This window comes from Dermacentor andersoni, chromosome 1, assembly GCF_023375885.2.
Source record: "Dermacentor andersoni chromosome 1, qqDerAnde1_hic_scaffold, whole genome shotgun sequence".
Classification (NCBI taxonomy): domain Eukaryota; kingdom Metazoa; phylum Arthropoda; class Arachnida; order Ixodida; family Ixodidae; genus Dermacentor; species Dermacentor andersoni.
In genome coordinates this window covers 115,436,789-115,453,736 of record NC_092814.1, presented here as the reverse complement: position 1 = coordinate 115,453,736, position 16,948 = coordinate 115,436,789, and positions in this window count along the sequence as shown.

Below are 16,948 nucleotides of genomic sequence, written 5' to 3'. Positions count from 1 at the left end.
TAGAGGTTGGCGGCGGTTTCAGCACAAAGCCTGCTTCGTCGAACGCATCCTAGCTGAAGCGACGGAGAGTGGGGGATGCGCGTCTTGTTCCCCGACACAAAGTCGATTTAGTCACGCTGTGGCTAGAGGTTGGCGGCGATGCTCCCGAGATGTTGCTTCCAGAGTCGGAACTTGGTGGCAAACTTGCACTGCAGCTGGCCGTTCTTAAAAGCACCTAAATCTAAGTACACGGGTGTTTTCGCTTCGCCCCCATCGAAAGGCGGCCACCGTGGCCGGGATTCGATCCCGCGACCTTGTGCTCAGCAGCATAACACCATTAATAGAAAACTGGCAAAGTTCAAGTGGGAAACGCTGCAACATCCGCCATACAGCTCAGACCTGTCACCTTAAGACTTCCACATTTTGGGGCAACCGAAATAAAAAAAACAGCTCATGGGAACCAGATTCGTCTCGGACGATGACGTGAAAGTCAGTAACTGATGTTTTGAAGCAACAACCCAAGGAGCTTTATGAGACGGTAATTACGCGACTCGTTAGTCAATGGGACCAATGTCTAAATGCTTATGGAGGCTACCTTTAAATAAAGTACCCCGTTTGTCATATATTCGCATTGGCTCACTTTCATTTGACTCGCATTCGTATATTCTGCAGGACTCCTGCTTTTTATACGTGATCTCTGCGGCGACTATAATTTCGGTGCAATTACTCACGATACACGACCGGTGACAGCTGCTCCTGCGTAATACATTGGAACAAATGACAGCGTCATTGAGATTTTTCACAGGCCGTTGCATATGTACAAGAATGTAAACAAGGATCTTGAATGACAATGTTTCATTAAATATTTGTCCTCAACTTGTTCATTTCATGGCCTTTACATTTTTCATATCAGCGGCATGCACTGCTTTGCTGGTTTCGAACTGATGTAGTTCTAAAGTTCGTGTGATATTTTCTTTACTTAATAAATAGACAAAAAACATGTAAGCATTGACATCAGTTATGTTGGGCACAATTTTGGCACCATACGAGTATAATATTTTATGAAAAAATACATATTTTACTTGTATTGACAGTGCGTAGCGTTCAAGAATTAGTTTGCAGCATCTTTGGCAATGGCAATGCAGTTATTATTCATGTATTTGATCCCTAGACAAATTGTTTAAGAGGAAGCTTTAGCTCGGGCCCAACTCCGACGCGGCCTATTCAGATAAATGTAAAACGCAGAAACGCTTTTCTGAGATAACTCCTGAATCGCTTTTAATGAAATTTGTTGCATTTGAGAGAGTAAGTTAAATTCTAGTGTCTGTTGGAAGCGGAATTTCGATTTATTGCCCGAACTTTATTTAAAATATTTTGAAAGATTTGAAACTTCGAAAAAAAATAAAAGAACGAAGTTTACAAATTAATAGTTCTGCATAAAGAACAGATATCGCGGTTCTGTAAACGGTATCCATTACACCATTCAAGGCGGACAAATTCCATATGTCTATTTGTATATTATGTGAATTGGTTATGTTATGTACAAGGGTTCTGCAAAAGCCGTATTTCCATAATACTTAATTTTTTTAGACTCATGTGTAACATCAATTTTGTCCGCTGTAGATGTACTACTATGTGTGATTCACAGAATTGTTACACCAATTTTCATTGCTGATTTACAAAGTTGTAAACTTCATTGTTTCGTTTTCTGAAAATTTTCGATTTTTGCCACTTTTCAATAAAATATTGACGATCTAAATCGAAAATTCGAAACAAACAATCACTAGAATTTAAGTTTTTCGTTTAAATGCAATAAACCTCATCAAATTTGGTGAAGTGGTTGCCGAGACAAACGAATTCTCCTTCTACATGTATTTGGATAGGAGCATTCGACCTAATGTTTCATCTTAAGAGGAGGCCGAGCTCTATTGTGAGCCCCCCCCCCCCCCCCCCCCCGAACGAAATTTCTGACTACGCCACTGCTATCATCATCATCCAAAGCAGCGAAGAGACTGTTGGAAATAAAAAAGACGAAGGCGTTCTATGCACGGGCAACGGCCAGGAGCACTGGCACGTTCAGTTGCTGCCATTGCTTCCAACAGTCAGACGTCTGGTTCCGGGTCTGATCGCCGTCACTTCGCTCGATACCAGTAGGTACCTAAACCCTCGACCCTCACGTCCACCGAGCAGGGCCCGATGCAGTGTACGGCCCGACTCCGTTCCAGGAACTTCATCTTTCACAGCGTCCAACCTGGAAGGAGTCGTCCTCCGAGATCGATGATGCTGATGGACATGAGGCGACAGCGACGTTCCAAAGAAAGCGTCTGCGATGTCGGACCATGGAGCAGCCGCAAACGCAAGCACGCCGCGTACTTCGTCGGCAACTGCACCATCCAGTGCCTGTCGGTCAAGCAACTCTTTTCGAAGCTGCGCTACTATTGGAGCATTCTGAGCCATCTCCGGGCGAACGACGACTTGTGGCGCATGACCAGCACAGCCAACGGCTACTTCCTCAACGCAGAGCTCCCTGTATGGAACGAGTTTCTGTCGGTCATCAACTTCGAACTACGCGAAGTCAGCCCAGGAGAGCTGGCCATGGCGGGCCTGTGTGGTCGCCTGGCTTCACGCGTCCACCATGCAACGCAGGTACTTGTTCGATCTAGACTACTGGTTGCTCATGGAGTGCAGCTGCATCACGTTCCTGGAGCTGCACCAGTGGCACATCTCCCACAATCACTTCCTTTTCCTGGACAGCTTCTTGTTGAGTTGCAGCCTGGTAAACGTGAAACTCTGCAGCTACCGCTCGGACGACTACCTGCCTATGGACCTCGTCGATGCGCGTCGCTCCGCGGCGACCACGCTCGACACGCTGGAGATCATGGGCGTGCGCTTCCCGAGCGTCGGCTTGTACATGCTGTGCGAGATGCTGGGTTTGTGCGAAGCAGCTCCCTCCTGCTCCAGTACGCCGCGTGCCTGGTCGGCAGATATACCATCTTATGCCTGCCGGTCAACCACCTATTTTCGAACCTGCGCTGCCTGCGAAGCATCCTGAGCCATCGAAGGGTGAACCACGACAACTGGCGCCCATCCAGCGAGGCCAACGTCTGCTTCCATCTCGCGGAGCTGTCCCTACGGAACGAATTCCTGTGGGTAAACTTTGAGCTACGCGCACGTAGTGCAGGACAGCTGGCCTTAGCGTGTCTCCACGGACACTTCGTCGCAGTGTCTTCCAACAAGCAGCGCAGGCACTCGTTCGTGGGAGTACACCCGGTGCTCATGGAGCTGCGCTCCCTCAAGTTCTTGGAGGTATACGAGCCACGCATCTCGCAAAACACACTTTCGGTTCCGGGGCGGCTTCCAGTTGAGCCGCCAAATGCGGTACGTCAAGCTGTGCCACTACCTGGTGCAAGACTGCTCACCCAGGTACCTCACCGAAACGCTCCACTCCCCGGTGACGACGCTCGACGCTGTGGCGAGTGTGAGGATGGCTTCTCGAATTTCGGCGTGCAGCTGCATGATATGCGAGCCACTCACCAACTGCAAAGCTCTGCTCGCGCCCATCTTCCTCGAGAAATGGATCGACGTGCCCCACGCCGAGACACGGAGGTACGCACACGCACCGCGCTCCGTGGGCAGCGCCAGATCCACGTCCGTGACCTGTTCGCTACCGTCGACTCCTGCTAGGTTCGCGACGATTTGGTGTTTCACATCACAGGGATCCAAGAGCTCGTCGTGTGCAACCGGGCACCGTGCACATACGGGCGATACCACGGCTTCGCGGCGCGATTCGCCGCGTCGCCGACGAGCGCAAGCTGCTCGAGACGGTTCGAGATCTATAACTTCGAACTGAACTAAACAAATTTTTTCTGGTGTCTTCATATAGCTTGGATGACGGGAAAAATAAATGTGCGACATTCAACTCCAACTTTTTTCGCTAATAATTCGTGTTTCACAGAGAAATAGTTCACTGACGGAGTTAATGATGAGTGATCTACCAGTCTCTAGTAATATAGCGTGTGCTTTTAGTGTCCTCTGTCAAAATGTGTCACAGCGCCCTTGAAGACTAGGCGTCCCGATCATGCGGCATCGCATGCACCTTATGCGTCGCGAGTAGTTCCCTAGTCCCTGCGCCATGCAGCTCGAGCTGCCCGATAAGTACGTGTCGGAGGCATCACATATCTCTTCAACCTAACTCTGCAGGTAGTCGCTGTCTACAGTTCTCGGCACATGACCATGTGCTGATATTTAAAGAGAACGTTTTAGGCAGCCTGGACATTAATTATACGGTCTGATAGCAGCCGTTTCGACTACAAGCGATCGATGTGTACCGTGTGTGTGAGTACGATGTGTACGGACGTTGAAACAGATTTCTGCTTTCCGTCTTCTTTCTTCTGCGTCTATCAACACCTGGCTTCTCCGTTCTACGCGGGAGTATTGTCATGAGTGTCTTCTTGTACAGCCTTAATACTTCCTTCCGTGAGCTTCTTCGAACAACAGCGCACTCTATCAAGCGGCAACCATCCGGCCGCTATACATCTTTGGTATTCAGTACACAGTTATCGATGGCAAGCATCATCCGCAGACGAATTCGGGCAGTGCTTCGGGGCTGTAATTGCCTCTTGGATTCGCGCACATTGCGAGCCGAATTTTCACCGATTTTTCCTTGTAATGTTTTTGTCGTTGGCTGGCCTGCTTTCGCTATTATCTGCATGTTTGAGTGCTCGGCTATGTCTGCAGTGCTGTTGCGTCATGCAATCTACGGGGTGATCATTCTCAAGTTTCGTGGAATTTTCGAAAATCCCCTGTTGCAGATAACATAATTGTAGCCTTGGAGCCGGATTTTTCACAGAGGCGGACATCACTTGCATTAGAAATCGAAGCGCATATTCAACGAAAAAAAATTCACTGAATAACTTCTTAATTACATTTCGACATATATTGGAATTTGCGAATCCCCAGTGCTTTTGCAAGGCGTATCTAAGCGGAATGAATTTGCAGCACCAACACTTTGGAGTATGCGCCATCAAGCTCACCGTGAAAATGTACTTTGTTCCAACTACTTTTTTAAACACAACGCCCTTTCATGCACAGATGAACAAAAGTAACTGAAACGCCTTGCATTTCGTCTCACACTTTGGGAAATGGTATCCCGAAAGTAGTGTCATACTGGAAATAAATTTCAACTGTATACGTCTTGCAGGCTCACCCGCCGCAATTCGTAAATTCCAATATGTGCCAGGAGTTCGGTTTAACGCGGTAAGCAATGCAGACCCCTTGGAGAAGCGGATAAGGCCAGCGGTAATCGGAATCCCTCGAGATAGGGTATGGCCGTAGGATAGAATGAGTAAGTCGCAATCCACAATGTTACTGGAGTTGGAACTTACATCTCTTCTCTAGATGGCCAAAGAACGTAATCGGAGGAGGTGACGAGACGAATGCGTCATTCATGGTTACGAAGAGAATTGCCGGTGGCATCCAGTTGTATGAGGCGCTGACAACAAGAGATAGAAGCGGACGCGGAAGAAGTCCCACCTCAAGATGAGTTCGCGGGTACACTCATGAAATACCGCAAAAACAATTTGGTGACAAATTCTGTCTATGGACACCCGAACAGTACGCTGCCCGATTGGCCGAATAATAGCGTCGGTCGCTGCACGAAGAGAAGGGCCGGAGTAAGTCGTGGTCACTTTCCGGAGGCGTGAACAAAAGTCAGCACGAATAATCGATATGGCAGCGCCTGTATAAACGAGAGCTTCGACGTATACACCTTCAACAAACACTAACAACAAGTTGGACGGTTGCTCCGGAGGAATTGTAGGCTGTCTAGTGGATGCAGTTTCTCCACCTAATACTGCATCATTGAGTTTTCCGAGAGGGCGTTCGTGAAATGAGAAGCGGGTCGGAGAGGCGACACCGAACGACAACGTGGAGGTGGCGACCTGCGGCGAGATTCACGAGAACTCAAAGGCATATCTGTATGGTAGGAAGAAGAAGGTTACCGGTGATATGAGGAGGCGGTAACACGTGCGCTGATAGCCAAATGCTCGGTGGATGCTTGTACGTTCCTCAGGAGCGTAGCCACGTTGCTCATCCTGTTAACGCCTACGACAAAATCGGGAAGTATGCCCTCGATAGCTACAGTAGTAGCAAATGGGCCTGGCAGGACGCGGAGCGTAGTAACGCAGTACACGCAGTGGCGATGACAATGAAGCCACTGGAGGGTGGTCTCCTGGTGTAGGCAGATGTGGTGATGGCTGGAGAGAGCGGCGCAACGTCGGCTTACGTTGGTATCTGATGAGAGCAGGGACTGTCGGAGCACGGTAGACGCGATGCGGAAGTGATCTCTTGCCGAATAATGTCGCCCAAGCATTTCGGTAATGAGGGGACGATACTTTGCGGAGCGCAGAAAGAGGAACGCCCGTGAAGCTCTTCACGGACGATGTCGCGGGTAAGCGTGCGCAAGTCCATGGTCGCAGGGATACGAAGGTCGGATGTATCGGTGCATAGCGGAAGGGACTGGAACTTCTCAAGTTGCTGGCAAGTATTTATCATATCCTGGATGGTAGCAGGATTTTGCGTAGCAAGAGCATTGAAGGCGACGGTGTTTATGCCTTTAATAATGTGGCATATTCGGTCATTCTGGGACATGGGGGCGTCCACACGCTTGCGCATGTAAGCACATCCTCAATTTATGATCTGTACGACTCCCCAGCGAATTGGATGCGCTCACTGAGCTTCTTCGTGGCCTCAGTGCGAACAGCTGGGGCACCGAAAATCTGCCGAAGCTGTTACATGAACGTCGCCCAGTTGGGAAAGTCTGGCTCATGATTCCAAAACCAGGTTTTCGCGACATCGTACAGGTATAACGGGACGTTCCGTAATTTCTGTGAACTGTCCCACTTGTTGAAGTCGATTACGAGGTCGTAGTTTTAGAGCCAGTGCTCTACGTCACCCCCGCATAGACCACTGAAGACTTGGGGGTCGTGCTGGCGGCTGTTAATGGTCACGACGGAAGGCGAGAGCTGCAGTGGAGCAGCGGCCTCGGACGTGCCTGGATTCACTGAAATGAGCATCCACCACTTGTAAGGAACCACTTTAGTCCAGCCGAGCTCGGGCTACTACCACGAGGATCAAACTGTGCTGCTGGTGATGAAGAAGATGTGCAATGGATGATGATATGTGCAGATGATGAAGTTGAAAGTCGGACATGTGTTGCGCCCACAGTATGTATATATATATGTATATATAAAGCAGTTCTGGGTCCGGGTCAATATTCACAGTGAAGCAGCCGCGCGTATGAAGTGGTTTATTGACGTTTCGGCCGGGGTCCGGCCTACATCAGAATACATTGCATGGTGTCAGTACAGTTAATATACATGTGCCTATCAACCAAATGAAGATACGCTTACATGAAAAACGAATAAAATGGGCGAACAAAATGCATCCGAATCGTTCAAAGGATAGCTGACACGTGTATAGACCGATGGCGATTGCCAACATATCATCTAAAATACAAAGCATAAAAACGCATCGAAATGAATTGTAAAAAGCCAATCGCCACGTGACAACAAAACGTGCTCAATGTGCTCAATATGTGCTATGTTATCAAGCAAACACAGACACAGAAAAAGGGGAATAGTGACGTACTAGTAGACGAAGGGACAAGTGACGGGCTACAAAGACAGGCAACTCAATTTTCCTACACATATATTCATACCACACGCGACGGTATCAAACTTATATATAAGGAAAGATTCGCGGGCTTCTCTATCATAATTTGAACGAAATCCAGATTCAAGCAACGTGACTCTCAGTTTATCAAATGAGTGGTCAGGAAGATGCACGTGTCTTGAGATGGGCAGGTTGGGCAACGTTAGCGTGGGATTTATGATTGTTAAAGCGGAATCTGAAAGGCCCTTCTGTTTGTCCGATGTACCGTTTTTTGCAGAGTGTACATTCAAGCATGTATATTACGTTTTTTGTGTCGCAGTCGAAATCGCCTTTGATTTTTAAACAAACGTTTGAAGACGTACTAGTAACCTGTTGCGATGTGACCATGTAGGGGCATACTTTACATCGCGGTTTTCGACAAGGATGGCATCCGATGGCATCAGGGCAGTCAGTCTTAGATGATGATGCTAGTATATCTCGAATATTTCTAGCTTTACGGTATACTGCTTTAGGCGGATCAGAGAATATGTTTTTGGGGCGTTCACTTTGCATTAGAATATTGTGGTGTTTCTTTAATACATGCGAAACACTTGAGACTGACGCAGTGTGGGTTAGGACAAGATTTGTCTGGGGTGAGGGAGTCGGTTTGTTAATGCAAAGAAGCGTCCTTCGGTCATGCACGTCTGCGCGTTTTATTGCATCGTCAATTAATTGTGGTGGGTAATTTTGTTTGGCTAAAGCGTTTTTTATGGTACCGCAATTCTTTTGAAACTCTGATTGCTGAGAGCAAATTATTTTAAAACGTAAGGCTTGGCTATAAGGAATGCTAGTCTTGCAATGTTTAACGTGACTGCTATCGAAGTGCAAATATTGACATCTATCTGTCGGCTTTTTGTATAGGGCAGTAGATAGTTTATCATTTAGCACTGAAACGCTGACGTCAAGGAAGTTAATAGATGCAGAATACGTGTGAGAAAATGATATGGATGGATGGGCATTGATAAAGTCAGATATGAAAGAAAGCAGTTCCTGTTCCCCATGAGGCCAAATCAGAAAAACATCGTCAATGTAACGTTTGTAATAAAAAGGTTTTAACGTCCTGGTTAGCAAAAATTTATCTTCTAGCTGACCCATAAATATATTGGCGTAGTTCGGGCCAATTCGCGTACCCATAGACGTCCCACTAACTTGCACATAGTGCTGTCCTTCAAATTCGAAGTTATTTAGTTCTAAAATAAAGGCTTTCTGTGGCCGAGACTCCGCTTGCAGCTGGCTGCAACAGGCTTTCTGTAGATTCGACTCATCTTGGCCGGGACCCAAGGCGCCGTATTTCCGGTTTTTAAAAGAGGGGATGGTGGGAATGACTACTTTGCCCCCCACCTTCAGAGAGTGCGCCCCTACCCCCAGCAGTTACGCCTATGTCTGTGAGTCCCTTGCGGGTGATAAGCGGTTGTCAGCATGTGGCGGGTATATAGTTTGGACAAAGGATGCCCTCGCTTGCGCGAGACAAAAAGTACCGGCCTTGATCGGTCAGAAGCTGTCGAGCAGCACCATGATGCGAGATGATGTCATATAGAAGAAAGTCAGCGACATCCGTAGCGCAGTTGGTTGGGAGGGCGCGGGTGATTGGTTTGTAGTCGCGTAGTCGGTCGCGACGGCGACCCACTTGTTGCCTGATGTCGAGGTTGGAAAGGGACCAAGAAGGTCGAGCCCAACACGAAAGAACGGTTCGGCGTGTATATCCATAGGATGAAGCAGAGCGGCTGGAAGCATAGCTGGCCGCTTGCAGCGTTGGCATTGGTCGTAGCTAGCGACATATCGTTGCACGGAGCGATAGATGAGCGGGTCAGAAGAACGGTGCTTGACGCGTTAATAAGTGCGGGTGGGCTCATCGGGAAGCTTGCGGAGGACAGCTGACGGCAGATGGGCAGGCACGACGAGAAGGCGTTCAGGGCCGTCTGGATGCATATTATGGTAGTATAAGGTGCCGTCGTGAAGGCAGAACAAGTGGAGTGAAGGGTCGGGTGTGGCAGAGCTAGACCTGTCGATGATAGAACGTAAAGCCGAGCTGCGGCGTTATTTGTCACCTTTATTAAGGAGCTCCGGGAAAGACAAGACGCAGGCGTCGGTATCGTGCTCGATGACGTCAGGGGAATTCACGGGATGCCGTGATAGGCAGTCGGCATTTTCATGGAGCTTACCGGATTTGTGCACTACACAAAAAGAGTATCCTTGGAGGCGGAGAGCCCAATGACCAAGGCGGCTCTAGGGTCTTTGAGCGAAGAAAGCAACAGAGGGCATGATGATCAGCTACGATGGCAATGGTGCTGCCAAAGCGGGTAGGGACGAAAATATGCGGCAGATCAGGCAAGAGCGTTCTGTGATTGAGAACTTCTCCTCCGGCGCGGACAGGATGCGGCTAGCGTACGCAATGACACAATCGTGTCCGCACTGACGCTGAGCGAGGACGGCACCGATTCGATGGCTGATGGCATGTGTGCGAACTTCTGTCAATACAGTCGGATCAAAATGCGATAAAATAGAAGTCGTGGGGGCATCAAAAAACGCCGAAAAGGCAGCAGCTTGAGGCGAGCCCCGTGTAAAAGCAACGTCTTTTTTGAGGAGTGCAGTAAGAGGACGCGCAATGTCGGCGAAACTACGGATGAAACGGCAGAAATAGGAGCACACTCCAATGAATCTTCGTACATGTTTAGCCGAACACGGTACGGGAAAATTCTTCACAGCGCGAACTTTCTCGGGATCGGACTGGACACCCGCAACATTGAAGAGATGGCCGAGTACGGTTATTTCACGGTGTCCAAAACGGCACTTTGAGGAGTTGACCTAGCGGCCAGCATTGCGGAATACCTCGATAATGGCGGAGAGGCGCTAAAGATGGCTCTAAAATCTTTATGTGAAAACGATGACATCGTCAAAATAGCACAAGCCGGTAGACCATTTGAAGCCATGAAGAAACGAATCCATCATGTGCTCGAATGTGGCCGGCGCATTGCAAAGAGTGAAAGGCATGAGTTTAAAATGATAGATGTCATCCGGAGATACAAATGGGGTTTATTCGCGGTCCAGTGAATCAACAGCAACCTGTCAATAACCTGAGCGAAGGTAAACAGACAAGGAATATTGAGCGCAGAGAAGACAGTCAAGTGCGTCGTCTACACGGGGCAAAAGATGAACGTCTTTCTTCGTTATCTTGTTGAGCTGCCGATAATCAACACAAAATCGCCAGGTGCTGTCTTTTTCTTGACCAGCACAACAGGAGTTGCCCATGGAATAGAGGACGGTTCGATGATCTCCTTGTCCAGCGTTTTCTCGATTTCTTTTTGGATTATGTCCCGTTCCGCGGCGGAAACGCGATAAGCGCGCCGGTGAATATAGGCTTTGCCTCACCGGCGAGGATGCTGTGCTTAACAATGGTGGTCTGCCCTAATGGGAGATTTTCGAGGTCAAATACAGCGGCATAGTACAGCAAGACCCGACGAAGACCTTCTGCTTGCATAAGCGGGAGGGCTGCAGATATGTTTTCAAAATCGGCACATGGCAACGCGATGGCTATGAGAGAGCCTGGATCGTTCCGAGAGCCGTCGACGGTTACCACAAAAATGTTGCATCCCTGTAACGAAGATACAGGTGGCAAGCGTGATACCAGCAGGTAGCACATGGGTAGACAGCCCAAAGTTCAAAAGAGGCAGGCAGGTTTTACTTCCGCGTACGGTGGCCACAGTACTGTGACCACAGGCTGCGTCAGGACCACGTCGAGAATCGGGGAAACAGCGTATTCACCATCGAACACAGGAGGAGAGGGTCTCAACGAGACGTACGTTGCGGCTTGTGATGGAAGACGGAAGAACCCTACACTACATAAGCGTCTGGGAGTGTTGGATACTTCGTGGGCGTCAAAATGAAGTTTCAGTTCAGGAATACCTGTCGTGCAGTGGATAAACGCTGAGTGCGCCGAGAGAAAGTCTGGACCGAGGAATACGCCTTGAGGACACTGCGTAAGCGCGGCCAAAAAAAGAAAAGAACGAAACGGTAGTCTAATGGTCAACAATGCATACTCGGGCAGAGCACATTCCAAGAATGGCAGAGGTGCTGCCATCAGCGACGCGTACTGTATGTTGAATAGCAGACCTAGTAACCTTGCGGAGCTGAGTATGGAGAGCAGCGCTCATTTCTGATATTCATTACTCCGGTGTCTATGAGCGCCGTAACGGTAACGTCGTCCACTTGAATGTCCAGAAACTCGGGGCTTAGGTACAGTCACCAGAGGATTCTGATGCAGCGTCATGTCCGGGAGCTGCACGGCTTATTTTTCCAGAGCGTAGGTGTATATAGGTGCCAAGCTGTGCGGGGGACGAGGACCTGCGTGGTTGCGGCGACAGACATCGGCGGCCTTGTGGTGACGGTGAACGGCGACATCGAAAGTCTGGGGAAGAGCGAGGGGAAAACATTCCTTCAGGACGACGCCAAGATCCAGTGCTCCAATTTGAAGCCGACGGCCAGCCACTGCGGCACTGACGGGCAGCGTGTCCAACGCGAGAGCAATTGAAACATTTCCCTCTGGCCACGTCTTCCCTGTCGTCGATATATATATATATATATATATATATATATATATATATATATATATATATATATATATATATATATATATATATATATATGATGTCACAAGCTGTCATGAACCACGCCTGCCGCGGAGACAACCAGAAGAAAGAAGAGAACGACGTTGGCCAAGCTGCCGCGAGACCGCTCTTCAACAACCGCGCCTATCAACCAGATTCATCTGGTTCTGCGTTAAACACCTCGTGTGTAACATTTGGTGGAGGTGCGGGGTAACTCCCACGACCTACAACGGAACCACCAGCACTAGAGCTACGCCGAAGCCGTCGCCTCGCCGGACTTTCGCCGTCGCGCTCAATCATGGCTACAGAGCAAAATACCCTCACCAGCAGTGCCTCGGCAAGCCCAGTCCCTATCCAGCACTACCGAGAGCCACGCACGTTCTCGGCGAAGGCAGAGGAAGATGTGGATGAGTGGCTAACCCATTACGAAAGGGTAAGCCAATACAATAACTGGAATGCTGCCAGTCAGCTTAGGAACGTTGTTTTCTTCTTGGCCGGCACGGCGCTGGTGTGGTATGACAACCACGCGGACATGCTAACTACATGGACACGCTTCGCTGAGGAAATCAAAAAGTGTTTCGGTGACTCGGACGCAAAGAGGAAACGTGCGGAATTCACATTAGCCCAGAGAGCTCAGGTACCCGGCGAGACTTGCACTACCTATATCGAAGAAATTTTGAAGCTGTGCCGAACCGTGAACCCTCACATGACAGAGGAAGATAAAGTGGCACACGTGGTAAAAGGAATAGCTGAAGACGTGTACAACTTCCTCATTGGTAAAGAGAACTTGCACACTGTATCAGAACTGATACGGCACTGCCGTACGTTCGAGGCGCTGAAGACTCGCCAAATTACACCAAAGTTTGGACGGCTGGCCAATGTAACAACTGTAGCAAGTGTTGACACGAGTCCTCCGCTCCCAGACCTTTCGTCCGCCATCCGCCAGATAGTCCGCGAGGAGCTACAGCGACATGACGAACAGGCACGTTATGCGGCGCCACGTTGCAGCTCCTCCGTTTTCCGAGACACTCTTTGGGAACCCCCTTCGGCTACTTGGAACCACTCGGTGAACGTCGCGGATCTTAACGGCTCCAGCGACGAACCGCATTACATTACGACCGAACCACCACGCAATGATTCGCCCCCTCAACGTTTTGATCCACGCCCACGCAACTTTCGTCCACGAAGACACGCCGCTACCTACGACTTTCAAGGGGAAGAGCCTCGTTACCCTCAACCGATGTCTTCGGCAGAATACTTCAATCCGCATTCTGAAGTTCGCCCTTCGCCAGTGTGTTACTGCTGCGGCATGCCTGGCCATATAGCTAGGTACTGTAGCCGACGCCGAGCATCGAACTACGGATCGTCAGCGCCGACTATGCGGTCTAGCGGTCGTACACTGCGCACTCAGTGGCCAGGAGACTCCACTTCAGGAAGCCACTTTGGAGAAGAAAGAACCCGGAACCGCTCCCCTGCCTCCGACCGTACTCTGACGCCACCACCAGCCTTCCGAGCCTCCCGATCACCATCCCCTCGGCCGCGATTCTCGTCACCATCGCCTCGGCGCCGTTTCGTGTCGCCCCCGCCGGGAAACTAGTCAGCGCGGCCGATGGAGGTGAGGTCGCTGGAAAATGTGTGCTGTCGACTCAACTGCCTCCAACTATTTTCATGCTAAAGAATAAGGTTCATGTACTGATTGATGGGGTCTCTACAATGGCTTTAGTCGACACGGGAGCAACTGTCTCGGTCATGAGTGTGGGGTTTAAAGGCCTTCTGGGACGCAAGGTTATGTTTCGTTGGGACCAGTGCACAAGTTTCCGTGGAGTCAGTGGTGAATCATTATACCCGGTTCGTGTGTGTAACGTGGATGTGTCATTGGGTGGGAAAGTTTTTAATGCAGAGTTTACTGTTCTTCCTCGCTCCTCGCATGACGTGATTCTGGGGATTGTCTTTTTGCAATTGTGTGGTGCGAATGTTGACTGCCGGACGGGAGAACTCAGTGTCGACACCAGTGTTTCACCTGTGCTCTTTGAAGGTGAAGCTTGCCCGGAGAGTGTGCTGTGCGTGTCTGAGGATACAGTTGTGCCCGCCTTATCCGCGATGCGTGTTGCCGTCGCCTGTTCATCTCCGGCTCCTATCTCGTTCGACGCTGCAGTGGAACCTGTACATCGGAACTGCCTCAAGAAAAACGTGTTAGTTCCGCACTGCGTAGTCTCAGTGACCAATGGATGCGCGGGGCTGTGGGCGCTAAACTGTTCCACTGAAGCGGTAGTGCTACCTCAAGGCCTAAAGATTGCCACGTTTCAGGAAGACTCGCCCGTATCGGTGGCAGTACTTACAGAGCTCCCCGATGGAGGAGCAACCAGTGTCTCGAGCCCCGGGAGCTCGAAGATACTTTCCATGATTGACGAGTCACTCAGCGATCACGAGCGTCGAGTTTTGATGGCCCTGCTTACGAAACATACCTCGGTATTCGACTTTGCGCAGCACGATGGCCCGCCATCAATTCCTGCGTCCAGAACTCGTCACCGCATCAACACAGGAGCCGCCCAGCCAATCCGACAAAAACCCTATCGTGTATCTCCGTCAGAACGCAAGATAATCAGTGATCAGGTCCAAGAAATGCTATGCAAAGGCGTCATTCGAGAATCATCTAGTCCTTGGGCAGTACCCGTGATATTGGTGAAGAAGAAAGACGGTACGTGGCGGTTCTGTGTTGATTACCGTTGCCTAAACGCCCTCACTAAGAAAGATGTATGTCCGCTCCCACGAATTGACGACGCCATCGACTGTCTCTTTGCGGCATCTTACTTTTCCTCAATCGATTTACGGTCAGGTTACTGGCAAATTCCTATACACAAGGACGACAGAGAAAAGACAGCATTTGTAACACCCGACGGACTATTCGAGTTTAACGTGATGCCTTTCGGGTTGTGTAACGCACCTGCAACGTTTGAAAGGTTCATGGACACGATATTACGCGGCTTAAAATGGGAAGTTTGCATGTGCTACTTAGACGACGTTGTGATCTTCGGGCGAACGTTTAGTGAGCACAACAAACGTTTGGATTTGGTCTTGAACTGCTTGGAGAAAGCGGGCCTTGTGCTCAATTAAAAAAAATGCCGTTTTGGGGAACGACAAACTCTTGTGCTAGGCCATCTCGTCGCTAAAGAAGGCATCCGACCAGGTCCACAAAAGACTGCGGCCGTAGAAGCATTTAGAGTACCCAACTCTGTCAAGCAGTTAAGAAGTTTCTTGGGCTTGTGCTCCTATTTTCGCCGATTCATTCCCCGGTTTGCTGACATGGCTCATCCCCTTACACGCCTTCTCCAAAAAGGCGTTCCCTTTGAGTGGACTGCAGATTGCGACTCATCGTTTCGCCAGCTCAAGTTCCTGTTGACATCCCAACCAATTCTTCGGCACTTTGATCCTTCATCACCAACTGAGATTCACACCGATGCCAGCGGCGTAGGCATCGGTGCTGTGCTAGTTCAGCGTGTTGACGACAGTGAGCACGTGATCTCTTACGCTAGCCGGTCCTTGAGCCGCTCCGAGCGCAACTACACAGTCACCGAACAAGAGTGTCTGGCGGTCATCTTCGCCGTGCAACGGTTTCGTTCGTATCTCTATGGGCACCCCTTCACTGTGATAACAGATCATCATTCGCTATGCTGGCTTGTGAATCTTCGGGATCCCTCAGGACGACTAGCGCGCTGGGCCCTCCGTCTACAGGAATACGATTTCGTTATTTGCTACAAAAGTGGCCGGCGACATGCTGACGCTGATTGTCTCTCTCGGATGCCACTTCAAACAACTGAATGTGATGCGGACAATTTTGATGAATACATCGCTTTTGTGTCCCCGGAATTTCCGGATATGGGTACCGTCATATCCGAGCAGCACAAGGACGAGAGCTTACAACCGCTCTTCGCGGCAGCACAGGAGTCACCTGCAGGCAGTCGCTTTCGCCTACGTGATGGTGGCGCGCTGTATAAGAAGAACTACTCGACCACCGGTGCACGCTACCGTTTAGTTGTCCCCAAGAACCTTCGCCACCAAGTATTACACGCCATGCACGATGACCCAACTTCCGGTCATCTTGGTTCCACGCGTACACTCTACCGGGCTCAAGAACGTTTTTACTGGCCTAAGATGCGGAAAGATATCGAACGGTACGTCGCCAGCTGCTCTCAATGCCAGCGCTACAAGCGTCCGCCACAAGCGCCACATGGCCTGCTTCAACCAGTTCCCCCTTCTAGCGTCCCCTTTGAGCAAGTTGGTATAGATCTTCTGGGCCCTTTCCCGCGATCCTCCACGGGTAATCGTTGGGTTATCGTTTTCGTAGATCACCTTACCCGCTATTGTGAGACCGCTGCATTGCCATCGGCCACAGCTACAGAAGTTTCTATCTTCTTGCTGGCTAACGTTATACTCCGACATGGACCTCCTCGCATAGTAATCAGCGATTGTGGGCGACAGTTTACCGCGGACGTGGTTGAAGAAACCCTTCGTCTGTGTTCATGTAGCTTCCGCCATTCTACGCCCTACCATCCACAAACTAATGGTCTGGTCGAGCGCACAAACAGAACGCTTGCCAACATGCTGTCCATGTATGTCGATTCAGCACACAAGAATTGGGACAGTATCTTGCCTTT